Source organism: Bicyclus anynana, chromosome 22 (assembly GCF_947172395.1).
Source record: "Bicyclus anynana chromosome 22, ilBicAnyn1.1, whole genome shotgun sequence".
In the NCBI taxonomy this organism is placed as follows: domain Eukaryota; kingdom Metazoa; phylum Arthropoda; class Insecta; order Lepidoptera; family Nymphalidae; genus Bicyclus; species Bicyclus anynana.
Window position 1 is genome coordinate 5,547,105 of NC_069104.1, and position 21,207 is coordinate 5,568,311.

At 36.5% G+C, this 21,207-nt stretch overlaps 1 protein-coding gene across 1 annotated transcript in view; it reads left to right on the forward strand.

Moving 5' to 3' along the window:
• The first annotated feature begins 2,610 nt into the window (after nt 1-2,610).
• The window catches only part of LOC112046626 (CDC42 small effector protein homolog), a 50,197-nt gene continuing 31,600 nt past the window's right edge, over nt 2,611-21,207 (forward strand). Inside the window, exon 1 of the mRNA XM_024083327.2 lies at nt 2,611-2,797. The gene's annotated coding sequence lies outside the window, so the exon portion shown is untranslated. The remainder of the gene's footprint in view (nt 2,798-21,207) is intronic.

A 21,207-nucleotide genomic window follows, 5' to 3' on the forward strand; every position in this document is an offset into this window, starting at 1 on the left:
ATGGAAGACATGATATTCCAGGCCAGTGAGCATTTTCCACGCTGCGTGCAAAGCGTTCGTGTGTAAACTAATCGCTACGGCCCATGTGCTCAACTGCTCAGTTTGCACGCCTCGGTAACACCCACCGCGTACCAGGGATGCTTAAATGTGACTTAAACAGATAAAATAATTGTATAGGTACTTGATTCGCTTTGAAAGCTATAATTTAATTTAAGAGTTTCGATTTCAAAAGTACTGAAAATAAAAGAATTATTACTCAAAGTCCAAGTAGGTACAACTAATTTAAATGGGGCGAAATGACGAACATTATCAGCCTATTTTAGCGGCACACTACATCTGCCTCTGAGAGCGAATATGAAGCTAAGACCCGCCATGCCGCTCCAATGCAAGTTGCCGGGCTTAGGGTGATAACGACCACAGGGGCGTAGCTACCGCCGTATTTGCCGTATTAATGATACGCCCCCCCCGAACTGCAGAGGCCTCGTATCATGAATTACGTGTGTCACATCATAAATTAATAAATTAATCCACAAACTCACTTAATAATCTAATCTTACTAACTAATCTGGATGGATGCTTCCCGGAAAACAAAACATGAAAAACTGCTAAGGAAATTTTCAGGATTTGCCGCTCGTCTATTGGACGCCAAACAAATTTTGATACAGGGCCCAATAGACGAGCTATACGTACTCAACGACCACTATCCTATGTTAACGACATTGGGAACGACGGCTTAACGTTCTCTACGAGGCACGGGATTGAAACACCATCAACCTCCCAACTTCGCGATAAGCGATTTAACCTAATTATTTCTTAGAAGAAAGAAAATTCAGTGTCCTATCTTAACAGACATCCACAAATTGAAATCATGATTAAACCGACAAAGACGAACCGCCAAGAGATTTACCGTTCCAATACGTCGTGTAGAAACCATAAGGGGTGAGGATTTTCATCCTCATCCTGACAAATCAGCCCACTTCCATCTTTGATTGCATCATCACATATCAGGTGAGATTGTAGTCAAGTGCTAACTTGTAAACAATAAAAAAGTCATGATGAAACCGTTACCAATTACCATAGGACACACTAGCTGACGCCGCGCGGTTTCACCCGTGTGGTTCCCGATTCCGTTGGAATATGGAGATAATATACAGCCTATAGCCTTCCTCGATAAAGGGGCTATCTAACACTGAAAGAATTTTACAAATCGGATCGTTCGAATCGAAGTAGTTCCTGAGATTAGCGCGTTCAATCAAACATACAAACTCTTAAGCTTTATAATATTAGTATTTAGGACGTAGTTTACTAAGTGTACACCGTACCTATACAGTATTCACTGCCCAAACAGTAAACTCTTGAAAAGCTAAAAGCACACAACCTCTTCACGAGTCAGCAACCCTGTCACGAACGAGGTGTAAACAGGGTCGCCTAATTTTAGTAAAGTCACGGCATTTTTAGGATGGATAAACCAAAGCAGGATGCAAAGTATTTTAATGTATATTAACATGGAACATCATCTCCTTCTTCATTACACAATTTTAATGCATACAATACATATAAGACTGTATATTACAAGAATGACTCCAAAATCAATTGCAGAAGAATAGTTTTAACGGAAAGAAATTATTTTAAAGGGGAATTTTTAATTTTTTTACTTATTTGAAGCCGTTAATAGACTGAGGTAGTTGATATGACCACTGCCTCAAATTCCAGAGGGTGTGGGTTCGAATCCGGTCCTGGGCATGTACGTTCAACTTTTCAGTTGTGTGCATTTTAAGAAATTTATATCACGTGTCTCAAATGGTAAAGGAAAACATAGTGAAGAAAAATGCATACCAGACAATTTTCTTAATTCGCTGCGTTGTGAAGTCTGCCAATCCGCATTAGGCCAGCGTGGTGGACTCATTCTGAGAGAAGACTCGAGCTCAGCAGTGAGCCGAATATGGGTTATTAATGAATGAACTGAAGAAATTTTTTTAGTCATTTGGGTTCAATATAAACAAAATTAGATTTAAAAAATTCAATATAATGATTTGACAAGTTTTGGAATGGAGCCAAAATAACATCTCGTGAGAGACTAGCATTTCACAAAACGTGACTAAGCGAAATTTGGAAAAATCATGATGATAATATAGAAACAAAAACAATGAAATTGGCAAATGCATATTTGATAATAATCTACTTCTGATAACAAACACGCCGCTTGATGAAATGGCTTTAAAATGTGATAAAAATGCTTTTAAAGTGGCGACAATAATATTTTGTGCAGTACTGATAAGATAAACAGCTAATCTGTCAGTAAGTTAATATAATAATTCACTTTATGACTTTCAAGTCATCACAATAACATGCTGCAGACAAATATCGAGACGCTATATCCTTTCGCCTTTTCTCTCCACTTAAAAGAAATGTGTAAACGGCCGTGGCATACACAATTTGTATGTGGAGCGAAACCAAAGCAATACAAAGTAGCTACAGTACAAACGAATTAATCCTTTAATGCTATTGTAAATAAGGGTTAATAATCTGAGCAGGATGTTGTATTCTTAAGACCTTTAGGGCACTTGAGGGGCAAGTCGACCGGCGCGGCAGTTCCAACTTCCATGCTCGATTCACGTCATCAGTCAAATACTGTACCGCGTGTGGGGCTTACGCGTTTTTTGTTGCCGTTTAAGATACTATCAAAAAAGTTCAATTAATTACCAATTCACTTAAAGCCACGGTGTTATCTGGGTGCCTTTTTAACTGCATTAATTGTTTCTGTGTCAACGCAAGCATCAAGGATTTCTTTCATTATGTGAGTAAGACTATTGACTTTTTTTTCAACTTTTGGAAAGTTCTTTTGAAAATACGATACACTTTAATACAGGATTGTATACAATTAATTAGATCCAATTGGATTGGCTTGTTACGTCCGCAATTCCGTTACTGGTGTCTTCTTTTGAACTCGTCTGACTACTATAATCTACTTCTGCATTATTACCAATGTGTGTTGAGAGCAGATTTTCTATTTCAATGAATATTCATTCACTGCTTTATTCTAAGTTTGCATATCTCATATAAGTGTTAATTATAGCAAAGTTGATTGGAAACCGCCATGACTAATCTGTGGTTTGCTGTGTTTATTAAATATTTATAAGTGCTGCTTAGATATCGCTTACGAACTTCACGATACGTTCTCAAGTGATAAAACGTCCTCTAACAAAGTAATTAGCTTTAGTAATTATCTTCATCTCCTTGTTTAATGTTCCTGGTACCAGAATGAAATCGCAAGCGGTTCTTCGGAATCTGTATTTAGAACTTAACCGTCACAATACTGCGTCTTTTGAAATTTTTGTAAGCTACCGTTACTAACTGTTCCGGCTTAACGATGCTACATAGGTGCTATTTTATATTTTGCATTAACATTATATATTTCATAGACATAGGACTTAATATCTTTGAAGATCTGCGAAGAAGCAAGTTTGTTTTTATTATTTTACTACTGTTTACATAGGTGTTTAAATTACTAGCATAACTGTATGTAATATTGGTGCACCCAACACTTTTTGGGATTGTAAGTTGCAAGATACTTAATGAAATTTTTGCATGGCAAAATTGGTTCCAAGCTACAAAAAGTAGAAGTAAAAAGTAAACTTAGGTCAAAAAGAAATGAAATGTTGCAGGAAATGGCTTGACAAAACAAGAAAACATAAATGAAATGAACACAGGAAATAGTGGTGATTATACCTACATGTATTAGCCGTAATTTGTACGAACTGAAACCGGTCCAAGATAACGATACATCGCGTATTGTACAAACATGCAATGATCGTCCGCGACCATGAATTTAAAATCGTTACAACGAACACAAAATATTGTACCTACACATCATCACGCCTTAATCGCGCAGGGAAAGAGAGTCCACGTCAGTCTATTTGTAATATCAACGACTTATATTGTACCCACTGTAAGATCCTTGTATATCTCCCTTGCTTCTCTCATTTTCTCAATCCGTTCATACAAGTTCGTCGGTTTAGGATACTCTTGACCTTTAATGAGAATATCCTGAATATGGTCCAAGAACGTTCACCTCGGCTTTCCCCTTCCAATATTTACATTTGCCGTATAAATTGATCCATACCTTTCTCGATTTTGAAAAATCCTGTTTTACCTTATGCTTTTTTTGTGAAGCTAAAAACGATCAACCTAAAGATCTAAGCAACCTTCCTCATTTTAAAAAATTCAGTCTTGCCAAGAAAACTAGACAGTCTAGATGAGCAGTGATAGCCCAGTGGATATGACCTCTGCCTCCGATTCCGGAGGGTGTGGGTTCGAATCCTGTCCGGGGCATGCACCTCCAACTTTTCAGTTGTGTGCATTTTAAGAAATTAAATATCACGTGTCTCAATCGGTGAAGGAAAACATCGTGAGGAAACCTGCATACCAGAGAATTATCTTCATTCTCTGCGTGTGTGAAGTCTGCCAATCCGCATTGGGCCAGCGTGGTGGACTATTGGCCTAACCCCTCTCATTCTGAGAGGAGACTCGAGCTCAGCAGTGAGCCGAATATGGGTTGATGACGACGAAGAAAACTAGGAGTATCCTTCGAGGCAAACCTAAATAATAGCGTTGTTAATGCTTTGTTTTGTGAAATTAACAACTTTCTAAATACTATTTGACAGCATATAAGTAATCACTTTCTCAACATCAGTTACTCAAGTGTGAAAAACAATACTTTATTTTTAGAATATTGATATCTCTAATTATACCTATGAAAAAAATACATTTTTCGGACAAAACCGTCAAGTATTTCGCTTGACTCATAGATATGGTTTCTTTCAATTCATGGTGTTTCTTATGAGCATTAAAGGAAGGAAAATCATATAGCTAATCCATTCATCGTTAACAACCAATATACGGCTCACTGTTTAACACGAGTCTTCTCTCAGAATGAGAGGGGTTAAGCTAATTTAATCCATCACGCTGGCCCAATGCGGATTGGCATACTTCACACACGCAGAGAATTAAGAAAATTCCCAAATATACAGATTTCTTAACGATTCGCAGCTTGAAGCACATGATATTTAATTTCCAACTGAAAAGTTGGAGGTGCATGTCCCGGACCGGATTCAACTACGCCCTCCGAATCAAAATCAGAAATCATAAATCAAAAATCATACATCATTTATTGCCAGAATGTGGTCATTTACAGATATCGAAGTCGTAAGCACTAGGATATTACGGCTTCCACCTAATCCATTGGTATATGTTTATCTTTCAATTCACTTACGGTTTTACTCTCATGTGTCCGCTAATTTTGTAGTCATGCGTAACTGTTGCAGTCAAAAGAGTGGTACGGTACACGGTACGAGTGACTAATGGTGACAAACTAGCAGAACGCAATCTAAAGAGGAAAAACGGTACAATATAACTTGACATTGATTGAGAATTAGTAATTTGTTTTGACAATGGTACTCTGTACTCGCGTTACTACCGTAGAAGTATTGAGGTTTCTTGGAGAATAGATTGATATGTACTCGTAGATATATGTTTAGTCATTTATTCGCCATTGAACAAAGGGGTCAGAAAATATTTAACGCAGACAAATATAGATATTCAATGGATCACAAACAACGAAAATGTTGTCTTTGAATTAACTATAAACTTTGAAGGAAATTATATAAACATTAGTTATTATTTTTGAATGTTAGAGCTATAGTTTTATCTGACAGAGTAGAAGAGTTAAAAAGACGCGTTTGAACGTTAACTTAACGGGTTTTTATTATGTTATTAAATTATTTACAAGAATATTAAAAATAGAAAATTAAATAAAAGCGCCAAAGTCTATTTAAAAAAACTAAAAAAGGATGTTTCGTATTTTGATTCGTAGGTATGCATAATTGGATATAAGTAATGTCCGTGATATCCTCTGAAACTACTGATTTAATTTATATTGAGTTTTCGTTATTTAATAGCACAATATCATTTATAGATAAGCTTCTATTCATCGATATAAAATATGTTTTTCAGAGCAAAGGCGGTTCGTTCTACTTTTAAAAATAATCTATACTGAATATTATAAAGCTGGAGAGTTTGTTTATTTGTTTGCTTGAACGCGCTAATCTCAGGAACCAGTAGGTCAGATTTGAAAAATTATTTCAGTGTTAGATAGCCCATTTATCGAGGAAGGCTATAGGCTATATATTATCTCCGTATTCCTACGGTAACACCGCGCGGCGTCAGCTAGTACTTAATAAAAGAGAGGGAATTTGAAAAACATAATCGCATTTTATGACTCCTACAAAGCACTAACGGCCGAGTGAACGGAATACTCATCACCGCAAATGAATAATATCTTGCGTGTGCCAACTGCTTGTGTTTTGTTGAAAAACTGTCTAAATTTATGTCCGTCCGTCACGAGCATCCTCACAGTTCGTCGACCGACGTTACTCAGACATACGAGTCTATTTCGAACGAATGATTCACGTTCTTATACAAAAGGAAATGTATTTGTATCAATTGCGAAATGGTATTTACTTTTTTTTGCTAACTTCTTGTTATAATTTCCCAAGTAAGCATGTTGGCTTACATGTAATTATAATTTTTTGTTTGCTTACATGTAATTATAATTGTTGCTTTGATTACAATTTAAATAAATGAAGGTACAGTACCTATTTTAAGAAATTAAATATCACTTGTCTCAAACGGTGAAGGAAAACATCGTGAGGAAACCTGCATACCAGAGAACTTTCTTAATTCTCTGCGTGTGTGAAGTCTGCCAATCCGCATTGGGCCAGCGTGGTGGACTATTGGCCTAACCCCTCTCATTCTGAGAGGAGACTCGAGCTCAGCAGTGAGGCGAATATGGGTTGATAATGATGACAGTACCTAATATCACTTACCACTTACTACTGTACAGTAAAACATACATACTGTACAGTAATGTGTTAAGAGAGCCGTGATAGCCCAGTGGATATGACCTCTGCATCCGATTCCAGAGGGTGTGGTTCGAATGCGGTCCGGGGCATGCACCTCCAACTAACCAACTTTTCACATTTTAGAAAATTAGATATCACGTGTCTCAAACGTTGAAGGAAAAATATCGTGAGGAAACCTGAGAATTTCCTTAATTCTCTGTGTGTTGACTATTTGGCCTAACCCCTTTCAATCTGAGAGAAGACTCGAGCTTCGCAGTGAGACGAATATGGGTTGATAATGATGATGATAATGACTGTACAGTACCTACTCAATACCTCCTTATTAACGCTATCTATTCACTAGACGCCCCGTGGTTTCACCCGCTTAGTTCTTCTTCCCGTAGGAGTACGAAGATAAAATACAGTCTATTTTACTCCTTGATAATGTAGCTTCCCATTGGTTAAAGAATTTTTAAAATCGTTATAGTACATTCGGGGCCTATTCCGTGCAACCAAACAATAATGTCTTTCTCTTTACAATAAGTACTCTATAAATACGCGGATTAAAAAATTGAGACCCAATTACTCGCGGTTATTCATGGATCTGACTGGACGAATTGACAATGAATTTGAGCAAATGCAAACATTGCCGAAATTGTGATCGCAATAGGACGAGATGGCTTTGAACAGAATCAAGTTACTCGACCGTCACTAGTTATTTACTTGAATCGCAATAGGTATGTGGATTTGAGTTTGACTAACACTGACTTTAGAAAATGTTAAATCCGCAGTCCATTAAAGTACAAGCCTCCATTAAGCACAAAGATGCGGCAACAAAATCTAGGATCGGCAATGATCTTTATAATTTCTATATGAAAATTGATCTCTATGAAATGAAGTCTTATTTCAAAGAGGCAAATTGCTGAATATTCAACTTCCAAAATGTAATTCCGTCATTCTGTACTAACAGAGCAAGGTAATGAAAAAAGCTTGTAACAATACAAATATTTCTTGTAAAACAGATGCAAGGTAACAGCTGTTTGCAGGCGGGTCGCCAACAAAAGCCACACGTCCTTACAAAATCAGGTCGTGTCCACATTTCATGCAATTTCTTTCACCTTCACTTACTTTACTTCTACAACAATAGTAGTACTATAACAACGATGAGACCGTCCTACGTTAACAACAATAGACGTGAAACCATATTTATCTAGTGACGTGCGTAAAACCATTGTTATTAATACCACGGTATTTATATGATCGCAAAAGCACTTGCTATTCCAATTTGAATCGTGTTTTATTGGGAACAAGATAAAGGGCCTATGGAGTTAGACGCAAAACTAAGATGTACGGATGAAGCTAACGGTCGGAATTGTTAACACAGTGAGATAAACTAATCTTTTAAGAGTGACATACCTACTCGTAATATCTTAGCAAAGTAACGATCTATGAGATTTTATTAAAGAACAATTACAGCTGCAGTATCTTTCCGGTGCTTCTCAATAGAATCTGCCTTCAGAACTAACTGTATCCTTTCAAGTAGTCAAACTTAATGTTTCGTGCTTGTTAAAAAAGTTAGAAGATCTCATTCAGCCGAATCCCCAGTCAAATAGTATCCAGTCTCTATTCTTTTTGCGAACTTTAGGGTTTCTTGTTTTACTTCCAGTTGTTTATTTCCAGCTATTTACCTCCAGTTGTATATTTAAAAAAAAGAGGAGGTTCTAATTTTTTTTATAAACGTTACACAAATATATTGTGACAACCCTGGAACGCACAACTGCACTTTAAAAAACCTTATTTCAACTTCTAAGAAATTATATATCTAATTATTTCGATTTTCCTATAAGCACTCGTATCTACCAGCGGCGAAGAGTCCAGACAGACCTTTTAAAAATCCATACATGCATAATCATTATTGTAATGTATGGATGTATGAGAAACCGGAGTTTCTATCAAGCGGTATGGATTTCATTTTCTTCAGGACGGCTTACCTTCGTCAAAAGTACAAACTACATAATTTGTAATACGTTACAAATAACTAGCATAGCAATAACTTCTATGTATGTGTAATAAATATCTGTCTTTAGTATAATACGACTAGCAATAGCCAAGGGACACTACAATAGCGGTTATCGATTTTGGTCACTTCCTTATTAACTTGTAACTTATTGAGATACTCAGTACTCATACCAATATCTATCTATACTACAGCCCTACTCGATTTGTACCGTTTACCAAGAAACAAATAAAAAATTAAGGTAGAAAACGCATGTCATTTACTATATAACTTATTTATTTTAAATTATGTATTGTATGTTTATAAAATGTTATTCTATAAAATATATAAACTACATTGTGTAATTGATCTAAGCTTATTAATCGAATTTATTTTTATTAATTTAAGAACAAGTTAATTATAATATGTTATTTTCGGGTGTGAAATGACAAGCGATTTATACCCCTTTTAATTTATTTGTTGGTAAACAGTACACATCGTGTAGGGCTTTATTTTATGTAGATACGAGTACATCCTTCTAAAATTTTATGGGTGAAAATTCGTGTGAATACCTTGTCAGTACCTTGGGACCCCATCGTCCATCGGCTCTTTGAACTATGTGCCCCGCCCATTGCCACTTTAACTTCGCGACACGGTGAGCTATGTCGGTGACTTTGGTTCTTCTACGGTGACCTATGGTTCCGAGACTTGGTCGCTAACTATGGACCTCATATGAAAGCTCAGAGTCACACAGCAGGCGATGGAACGAGCAATGCTAAGAGTATTTCTGCGTAATCAAATAATATTATATAGATTAAGTAATGAGATATTGTGTAAATTACGCTGTTTACGTGGGTACAGTAAACATCTATAAAGTCTGGCCCCTTAGCGATTGCGTTTCTGACAGGTCATGATCGAATAGGCGATGTCACTTAGAATTGGCGGCCAGTCTTTTATACTCTTTGGGATAAAGTTTAAATCTCAACGACTGAATATCAAGATAGGTGATAATTTTTGGCTGGTGGGAGGCTTCGGCCGTGGCTATTTACCACCCTACCGGTACCGGTTTTCATCCTCCTCCTAACAAGTTAACCCGTTTCCATCTTAGATTGCATCATCACTTAATCACATCAGGTGAGATTGTATAGTTAAGGGCTAATGTAAAGAAAGAAAACAGCTATCGTTTTTACAAAGCTATCACCTCTACACTGTGCTGTTGTCAATTTTTGGGAAGGAAGTAAGTGTTTAACTGAAAATTATCAAAGTACCAATGTAATAATGCGACTTGCAAAGCATCTGGCTAGCGGGAGGCGGTCGCCATGACAACGGCGCTGGGCGCGCTATTTTCGTCGTGATCTCGCAAGACATTCCTTCTGCGTTAGCTATTACATTTCGACATACAGCACTGCGGATTAAAATTGCATATTATACTTCGCGAACTACGGAATTCAGATGTGGGGTACAGCTAGTAAAAGCAATATAGAAATCCTCGTAAGACTCTAGATAGAGCTAGATTCCTTCATAGGTATGTGGTCAACAAATACATACATGAGGATCTAAAAATAATTACTGTCAAAGAGGAAATCGAGGAAAGATGTGGCAGATTTAGTAGATTATCTAATTATGTCCATTTTCATTTGCGCAAAAAGAACGACAAAAGGTAAAATACTTTAGTAGGTAACAAGTAATTGTAACATTTATATATTTTTTCAAAGACCTTTTTTTTGGCCTTTTTTGCCGGCTCTACACGGTAGAATTTTTTAGTAGAATTATACAACGGCTTTTCGAGCCGGTAGAAGTAACTACTACTCTACCTGCGGTATGTGCTTAGTTTATTAAGTGATTTTTATAAATAAATTAAAAATAATAAACTAAAATAAACTTATTATTAAGTAATTTGCTAATCCAGTGATAAATATATTTCCATTCCTTTCAACCGTTCATTCGTTTTCGGATGAATGAGTAACAAACATCCCCATACACTATCGTGTTTGTAATAAGTCCTTGTTAACCCATAGTCGGCTCACCGCTGAGCTCGAGTCTCCTCTCAGAATGAGAGGGGTTAGGCCAATGCGGATCGGCAGACATCACACACGTAGAGAATTAAGAAAATTCTCTGGTTTTCTCACGATGTTTTTCCTTCATCGTTTAAGACATGTGATATTTAATTTCTTAAAATGCACGAAGAATGCAATGCATGCATGAAGAATTAACTTTGCTTATTGGCACATTTTATCTCTTTACAATAACATACAACAATGAACATATCGACCTACTAGCGGACTCTAGATGTGTTATTTTCGTCCTCTTCCCGACGTCACCGCAAACAAAGCGCCACACTTGAGTCACTCATCAGAGTCAACAAGATAGCGCACGTCAGCGATTTTACTTTACCGGATTGCATTTTATGTTAAAGCCGCTACACACGCACCGGACTGCTAGTACATACCTACTACCGTAGTGAGAGAGATAGAAAATATAATAATTTATTTATTTTGCTATTATCCACGAAAAGCCGACGAACCCACTAATATAACCCGATAATAGCAAAATAAATAAATTATTATATATTCATGATGGACTTCCGCAAAGTAACGCCTGCTTCTATCCAATATTTAAGAGAAATAGAAAGTTGAGCTTACTAAAGGAGTCCATGTCAAATCTATTTAATCCTTTGAAACTAGATTTTGGTTAAAAGAGTTTCTAACGTTTCACACACACACAATATTTTTTAAAGTTTTCCTTAATTTTCTTAATAGTACACGCCTGGGCCTATTAATGACAATCCATTATCATTCTATACAGAGTAACAAGAAAAGACAGTCTGATTCTGACAGTCTTTTTTTTCGCTAAAAATGTTGCTACTCTGTTAAAAATTGGTTCTTCGTATTATGCTATTGGTTTTCAGCAACTTAATCTTTGTTAATTTTTGTTTTTAGTACTTTTTAACCGACTTCAAAAAGGAGGAGGATCTCAATTCGGTCGGTATTTTTTTTTTTTTTTTATGTATGTACACCGATTACTCAAAGACGCCTGGACCGATTTCAAAAATTCTTTTTTTGTTTGAAACGGTATAGCCCCCATTTGGTCCCATTGCCATCATGTCAAGATTTGATGGTGGAATCCTGGAGAAATTGAGGGAAACTTTCGAAAATTATATGGGTGTCTAGTGTGTTCGTATACTTTTCCATTTAGTACTTTTAAGCACTATAATTTCATGAAGGTTTAAAGTCGATCTGATGATGGAGCCATAAAACAGACGAGGGAACTCCTCGGCGATTTACAGCAGTTACCTTGTGTTTGGGCTTGATTAATTTGTATTAATGAGAACTTTCCACATAGATAGGTTGTGACTGTCATTTAGGGGTTTGGTGATGACGACCAAGGTCAATTAAGAGAACTCCTTAACGGTTTACGGTAGCTACCTTGTGCTTGGGCTTGATTAATTTGTATTGCTGAGAATTTTGTACCAAGATTTGTGACTGTCATTAGGGGTCTGATGTATTCATTTGAGATTAAATTTTACACTAAAAATGGAAAAATAATAAAAATTTTAATAAAAAAAATACAACCGACTTCAAAACCTAAAAACGTACCCACTAAACTAAAAAGTGAAAAATAACATCATAATATGTTCTACCTGCTGATCAGTATGAAGGCGGTGCTTAGCCGGTGTTGTCTTAATTAAAGCCATTTCTGACAGGACCACATGAAACAACACTGTCTGCAAAATCTAAATCTATAAGATATTCTCACATGGCTTGAATTAATACATTAATACATCACCGGCTTAGCACCGCCTTCATACTGATCAGCAGGTAGAACATATTATGATGTTATTTTTCACTTTTTAGTTTAGTGGGTACGTTTTTAGGTTTTGAAGTCGGTTGTATTTTTTTTATTAAAATTTTTATTATATTTATACAGATAGATTTGGGTTGTTAAACAACCCAAATCTATCTGTATAAAGTAGTTGTACCTAGACCATAACGGCTCCAATATCTCTCTCTCTCTACATACTCTCATGTAGATCTCTAAAGGTGCTATCTAGAGCTCGTAGGACTAATTTGCCTACGGTTACAATTACTGAATCAATTATAGGCAAGTAGATAACGCATCCTTATATATCGTTGCCTTGCCCTTTAGCCCGGTACGTGTGTGTCTGTCTTTAGTCGTGAGCTCTTAATCACGATTGGCCTTACTTCCTTATCTGCTAGACGTAAACCGGGACTTAAATAGCGCGACGAGGTTCCAGATACATTGCCATCTGATTACTAACCATATACATGTAATTAATTAGATACATGAACGAAAAAGGTTGTACGCGTACGTTCGTTCCTAAAACCTTTTTGAGACGAATATCTTCGACTTTTCCCGCGTGCAAAACCCTGATCCCTGATCTAACTGGTTAAAGATTACCAGTTAACTTGAACGGATCCACTGTTGAAGTTAACTGGTAATCTTTAAACGCAACCTCATTCAATACCTCCTAGGTACCCAATAACTTGATTTGTGAATTTATCAATTTAATTTTTTACTTATTACCGTCGTACATTATCTTCAATAGTTAGGGTATGCGATGAATCAGTCTCTCAAGAGTCAAGATTAACAATATTTATATTAGAACTAGCGGACGCCCGCGACTTCGTCCGCGTAAATTTCGATGTCAACTTTACTACTACCCCTACCCTACCCTACCCCTACCCTACCCTACTCCTACCCTACCACTACCCCAACCCTACCCTACCCCTACCCTACCCTACCCCTACCCTACCACTACCCCAACCCTACCCTACCCAACCCCTATATCTACCCTACCCCTACCCTACCCTACCCTACCCTACCCCTACCCCCACCATACCCCTACCCTACCCCAAACCTAAACGAACGGAACGGGAACTACGTAAATGAAAGCGCCGGGCGTCATATAGCGGAATTTCTGCGTCTTTTAGAAATTTTGTATTATCTCCGAAACTATTTAAGTAATTAACATACTGTAAAGGGCAAATCTTATCTCCATAATATCCTTGTGATTATTAAATAATTTATTTTAATAAGAATTAAAGTTTAGTTGTATAAATAATGACGTAAACCTAAGCATATAAAATTAATAATTTTTAAAACACAAAAGGTACTATATCTGCTAATATATAGAAGATAGATATATGGTGTCGCGGACTTTTTTGTAGAACTTTTAAAGATACATAAAGTCTCTAAACATTATTTTCAATTTTACTCAATAGTTAAGGCAGCGCATGCGAATAAGTCTGTTTAAGAGGATTTTCAGTCCGACCTGTATGACAAAAACTGTGATAACTCGGCTAATATATATGATATAAAATATAGCCTATAGCACTCCCCGATAATGTAGCATTCTACTGGTGAAAGAATTTTTAAAATCGGACCAGTAGTTCCGATTTAAAAAATGTGACAAACTTACAAACTTACAAACTTTACCTCTTTATAATATTAAGTATAGACTAATATAAATATTGCTGCGCTGCGCGGTTTAACCCGCGTGGTTCCCGTTCCCGTGGGAAAACGGGCATAAAATAAAGCCTATAGCCTTTCTCAATAAATGGGCTATCTAACACTGAAAGAATTTTTCAAATCAAACCAGTAGTTCCTGAGATTAGCGCGTTCAATCAATCAAACAAACAAACTCTTCAGCTTTATAATATTAGTATAGATACTTACTAGATAGGAGTATACTTACTATTGAAGAACTTCCTTTTCCTGGGGACGGCTTGCTTTCGTCGAAGTTCCATCTTTCGCCACTGCTACCTATATTTCTTTTAAATCATAATTTTACATCTTCTCCGTAGATAATATTCCGAATGTATGTGCCTACATGAACGAAATAGCATGCAGTAAATTAACTCGCAGAATGATAGTAGGAAACTCGTATCTACACAGATTCAAAAAGCGTCTAAATAACTGTGAATATAAGCATCATATTATGAAACTAGATCTAGAACATAGCAGAGAAATTCCCTACTTAGTTAAAGTTCGTGTACCAAGTACCAACAATGCAAAATACCTCCGTCATCCAGTAGCCCGCATTCTCGAATCAGAAATAGAATTTTGCCAGATAGTAGGAGTTTGTACACTCACTGAGGAAGTACTGCTCGTGCGGATTAACTTGACACCTGGCTCGAATGATGTTTGTACTATGTTTGTTTGGTTTTGTTTGGTAACCAGGTTTCATATAATGCGCACGAGTTATAGTGAGTTTTTACGAATTAATGTTTGATTTCCTGTTTTTTAACCGACTTCTAAAAAGAAACTTTCGATTTCGTAGAAAATTTGGCCTACGAATATACTTCCAGTTTCTCCCGCCCGCCCTACCCGACCGACCTATACTCTTATATCGGGCAGGAGAAACTGAAATAGTTACGTGAATAATTTAATAAGTAATTCTGGTAACACGATACTTTTCTGTGATGTTACTTTGGTAGCTAATGTTTGTTTGTTTGAATTAGACATACCTACATACACGCATAAACATTACTCACACATCCATACCTTATAAAATAAAACCCCCCATCATCATACTTGGGGAAAAAGTGCAATTTATCCCAGTCTATACGTCTAAGTAACGTTTTATTGTATTCCTGTATCTCCCACAGAATCGTGGAACAATTAAGTAGGTAATTCTGTTAACACAAGTTCGTCAAATAAGACATCCATACATACATACTCAATACTCATACATCCTCAACAAAATAGAACCCCCCATGACAAATTGGGTAAAAAGTGCAATGTATACAAATCTAGTTACCTATACGTTTAAGTCTAAGTAACGTTTTATTGTATTCCTATCTCCCACAGTCGTGGAACAATAAAGTAATTCTGTTAGCACAAGGTTTAGTTTACTTTCGTAAGTCGTGGGTGTGGGACGAACATTCGAGTGGGACATTCATTAGTTTACAACAATAGCAACATTGTTTACATGACAAGACAATTTGAAAACACGTCTTACAAATTCAATAGGTAGCTGAAAAGATAATTCGATTGTAAGGCAATAAATCTGGTTTGAATAGAATGAATGAATGAATAATTGATTTATTCGTAAGTATTTTACTATTCCCCGCAAAAGACGCATCTGAGTGACAACGTCACCCGAATGTTTCTGGATTTTCCTGCATTTATCCAGTTCAATCATTTTACTTATACTACTAATTGCAGCGCCCATGGTGTTGGAATGGCGACCCTGCACTAGGAAACGCAGTGTTGGTCAACCCAACACCAGGTGGACTGACGACATCAAGCGAGTCGCAGGGATTCGCTGGATGCAGGCGACTCAGTATCGCGATGTTTTTAAGTCCCTACAAAAGGCCTACGTCCTGCAGTGGACGTTCATCGGCTGATATGATGATAATGATGATGACATAGATCCTAAGATCTCATATTTCTTACTCACAGATCACACATTCCTAAATTAGTCTCAGTTTGAAAGGAAAGAATGGTCGATCATGTAACATTTAAGTTACCACGGCTATAATATTCTATATCGAATCGAAATTTCTAATTTAACCAAAACATATGTATAGTAGAAATTTGAACTAGTAAGTTATGTAATATCGTAGCTTGATATTAACTTTATGTTTCTGTGATTATTAACCAAATTGAATACGTACCTAGTTAAAATTTAAATTTATGACTTTTAATTAATCGGTCGTCCGGTCCGGTGGTATAGTGTTTACAAATAGAACTTGACGACTTTCAAACAAAACCTACTGGAAATATACGAAATTTATATAATAATTTGCAAAAATTCAATTCTTTAGCAAATCTACATACCTACCTACCTACAATTTTTTGTTGTATTCACTTCTACTTACAACTGATTGGTGGATAAATAATAAACTTAGTAATAAATAAAAGTCATATTTAGAAAATACAGTAAAAACTCATTTTTCGCGGGGGATACGTTCTCTAACCGTGTCGCGAATACAGAAACCGTGAATATGGAATGGTATTTTGTACGGGATTCTATGGGATACGTTCTTGGATGACAAAATAAAAAAAAAATATGTAAAGAAAAAACAATTAATCGAAGTTATTGATTAACTATTTTCTTCAGTCTTAGGCAATGGTTTGAAGATTTTTTTAAAAGCTTAGCAAAGTGATTTTAAGTAGTGGTATTATTAAACCATCCATTCGCAATTTCGGCAATAGGTATTTGCAAGTTAAAATTTAAATTTACCTATTTTACGTCAATTTCGTCAGTCAGATCCGCTAATAACGAAATATTTAGCCGCGATTATAGGGCGCAATCTTTTAATCCGCGAATAGTGAAAAAGGAGCTTTTACTGTATAACAAAAAAATCTTTTAAACGAAAAAAATATACAAGAATGCCTCGTTTATGACAGAATGAAGATAATAATATCAATATAGAGCTGTAACTCGTCTCAATGGCTTTGTTAGTTGTTAGATAAACACATCAAGTCTGCTACTAAAGTTTAATCTACAACGATACAGCCAGACTTTATCTCTTCCTTGAACAGATTAAACGACGGGTTACTGGAAGCATAAACTTTGATTTATTGGAATAGCGAAACTGCGTACATAATAACGTAGCCATCAAACATTTAAGGGTTCCGGATTTTATTCTCGCGTTATTTCACTAACCAGTTGAAATTCGATCCATTTTTTTTCCTTTCTTCCGCAAAATACTGAAATGTGTTCAATCCGGTTATGGACTCTGAAGGAGTAGGTGTGGGTAATAAGGCATAAGCCACTAAAATACAATTTAATATTATTATGTTAAGTAATAGTTGAAGACTTGGTTAATTTGGGGATTTTATCCCAAAAAAGCGATAAATCAAACGAAATCAAAAAAACCCTTCATCTGGAGAAAACACTAACAACACTTCACCCTTGACACACTGCACAATTTCATTTTGTAACATTTTAACAAAGCAATCAATATAGAAAAAGTCTCTGACTCTCTAAGCAATTTAGATTATTTAGCAACATACTTAATCTCAGCTTAAGCCGATTTTAAATGGCTATTTTATGAACAAAATGTTTGCAACAATCGATAATATGATAATGGATAATGGTATGTACTTTGGAACACAGAAAATAGCTTAAACAATTTGGAAAGAATTGCACTTGACTTGACCTGTCTAACAGAAAAATCAGTCTTTTCTTTCATGCTGGAAAGGCGTAGGAAAATATACATTGTAGACTGTACCGATTTATAAGCATGCTCTTGGAGTATTGTCTGTTTGTGTATTTTATCCTACTCCTTAGCAGCGTCACAGATTAATTAAGGCGAGCACAGAAGCTCTACAAGTACTCTACAACCACAAGTACCTACGTTGGGGGATATAACGATTGTCTACCTAAGCATCCCGTCGTCTCCAAATCCGACTCATAGAATCCAAGAGTATCCTTTGAGATTAGGACTTGGGCTTAGGACGTTGTCACTGACGTGGTCTGTGAGCCAAGTGGGCCTGACGTCAACATTTGAATCTGGGTAACGGTGGCGGTTGTTTTTCCGGCTGTTCTTGGACTAATCTTCTGTTTATGTATGTTCACACCTATTATTAGTCTTAGTGTTATCCAGGGCAGGTCGGCATTCCTTCCCCTTGGCGGCCTCGCCTTTGTTTGTCCCTCTAGGACTATGTAGGTATACTGGAAGGATTCTTGTAGGATACGCAATGTTCACCGTAAAGCATGGCCTATTTATTTAGTTGAATTTTTTGCGTCGTAGTGAAAAACCTAAAAGGCCAGTGCTCACTATAGAAAATAGTGGCCAGAATATTCGGAAGATGTTTCGCAGGCATTTGTTATTCTTGCAACTTAATCATGAGATAGGCAGTGTATCGTTATCAACTGATATTCGGGCTCACTGTTCACTGAGCTCTAGTCTCCTCTCAGAATGAGAAGGGCCCAATGCGGATTGGCAGACTTCACACAAGCAGAGAATTAAGAAACTTCTCTGGTATGCAGGTTTCCTTCACCGTTTTAAATGCACACAACTGCAAAGTTAGAGGTGTATGGCCTGGACCGGATTCAAACCCACACCCTCCGGAGTCGGAGGTCATATCCACTGGGCTATCAAGGCACATAGGCAGAGAATAGTTTCAAGTAAATATAGACACCTAGCAGTATAGGTATTTGCCTCATAAAAAAGATTGCTAGCCATAAAGAATATTAATTTCGTAGATACTTAACTAGCGTATGCTTTATAGCTATTACCTATTACTGTCTGACGTATCGTGATAAAACACTTTTGATTAAATTAATGGCCATTTTGCTAATGGTCCACTGGTCGACCCACTTTCAAGGCCGTTGGTTTCTCGCAGATATTTCCAAGTTAACCCGGATACATACACATAGATGCATTATGATATTACCTACTACTTTGGCAACAGGTCTCACACAAGCGTAAGTTCTATAATTTTTAACAAACTTTTTTGAAGACCTCCGCGGCGCGTGGTTTACAAGACAGAGGTCCTGAATTCGATTGCTGACTGGGCCAATTGATGTTTTCTTAATAGGGATGATGACAGTTTTTTAAATTGTATATAAATTAAGAGTATACTAATAGTAAAGCAATTTTGTAAAAGGAACAGGGTATCTGCGATCATTACTTTCGGAGCTACAGGGATTTAAAGAGTCAGATTTGCGGCGTTGCCGCGGATCCCTGAAAAACGCCCCATACAAAATGGCTCGAAAAAATGACGTCATAGGCAATGTAATGATCGTTAGATTTGTATGCGCGTTCAAACAAAATTGCTAATATCTTTGTTATTTGTGCGTTTATCTTTATAGTTCATATAATAAAAAATGTCATATTTAATGTAAGGAAGCTAAAACTGTATGAATTTTCGTCTAATTACGATAATTTTTTTTTAATAGTTTTTGAAATTTTATAATCTCATTTATTTTGCAAATATCCAGACAATCTTTGCTTTTTATGTATAAATTAGTTAACATTGACCCTATTTACCCGAATGTATCATAAAAATCAATATATTCAAACCTAGTCATCATCCCCATTGGGCAAGGTCTGGCTGGTGGGAGGCTTCGGCCGTGGATAGTTACCACCCTACCGGCAAAGACGTACCGCCAAGCGATTTAGCGTTCCGGTATGATGTCGTGTAGAAACCGAAAGGGGTGTGGATTTTCATCCTACTCCTAACAAGTTAGCCCGCTGCCATTTTAGATTGCATCATCACTTAACATCAGGTGAGATTAGTCAAGGGGTAACTTGTAAAGAATAAAAAAAACAACAAAACTTTGAAATTGGAAGACCAGTGTCCGATATGAATGTTTGTTGATCGATTTTTTTAAAAAATACTGCTCTCTTTCTATAAACGCTGACGCTTCGAAAATTAAAAAAATGTTTGGGAATGACATTCACTATCGATGGGTCACGGATATTGATCGGATCAGTCCTTCCCATACATTTTGTTAGTTTTCAAAGCGTTATCGTTTGTAGAAAGAGAATCGACGTGAATCGATGTGACGAGGCTAAAGGCCCAGAGAAGATTTTTAGAAAAGTATGATAAACGCCCGCAACTCCGATTGTGATAATTCTTATTATTTTTTCTTACAACCATCTTCGCCTTTCTAATAAAACTGGTTTGGGTCATAATCGGTTGAATGGTTTCAAAGTGTGTATATAACTATTTTTGATTAATTTAGGTATTCCTACTGATTCTTCTAGCCTGTTTATAATGTTATTTAATTAATAAAATGCCTACATAAAAAAAATAATGTAACCTTTAACAATGGTTGTATAGCTTCCTGCTGTTGCCAAGGCCGGGTTCGTATAAAGAGCAAAAAATACCCGCATCGTACGAGTAAGTTCAAGTTTACTTATCGAAAGCACAAACCTGCATATGACGTCACCGTCGCACATTATTTTGAAAATGCTATATTTTTTTATTACAGGACCAAGTCAAATTTCATTTCTTGAAATGAATCTTTTGACTCTTTTGACTACAGTTGTCATACATACTCATTTTACCAAGTGTTTACTAAAACAATCTAACAGGTGAAAATTGAACTCGCGACCTCTCGGTGTTAAGTAATTTTTTTATTCGTTATAAGTTAGCCCTTGACTACAATCTCATCTGATGGTAAGTGATGATACCGGAACGCTAAATCGCTTGGCGGTACGTCTTTGCCACAAACACCCTACCGTCAAAGACGAACCGCCAAACGATATAGCGTTCCGGTACGATGTCGAGCAGAAACCGAAAGGGGTGTGGATTTTCATCTGACTCCTAACAAGTTATCCCGCTTACATCTTATAGATTGCATCATCACTTACCATCAGGTGAGATTGT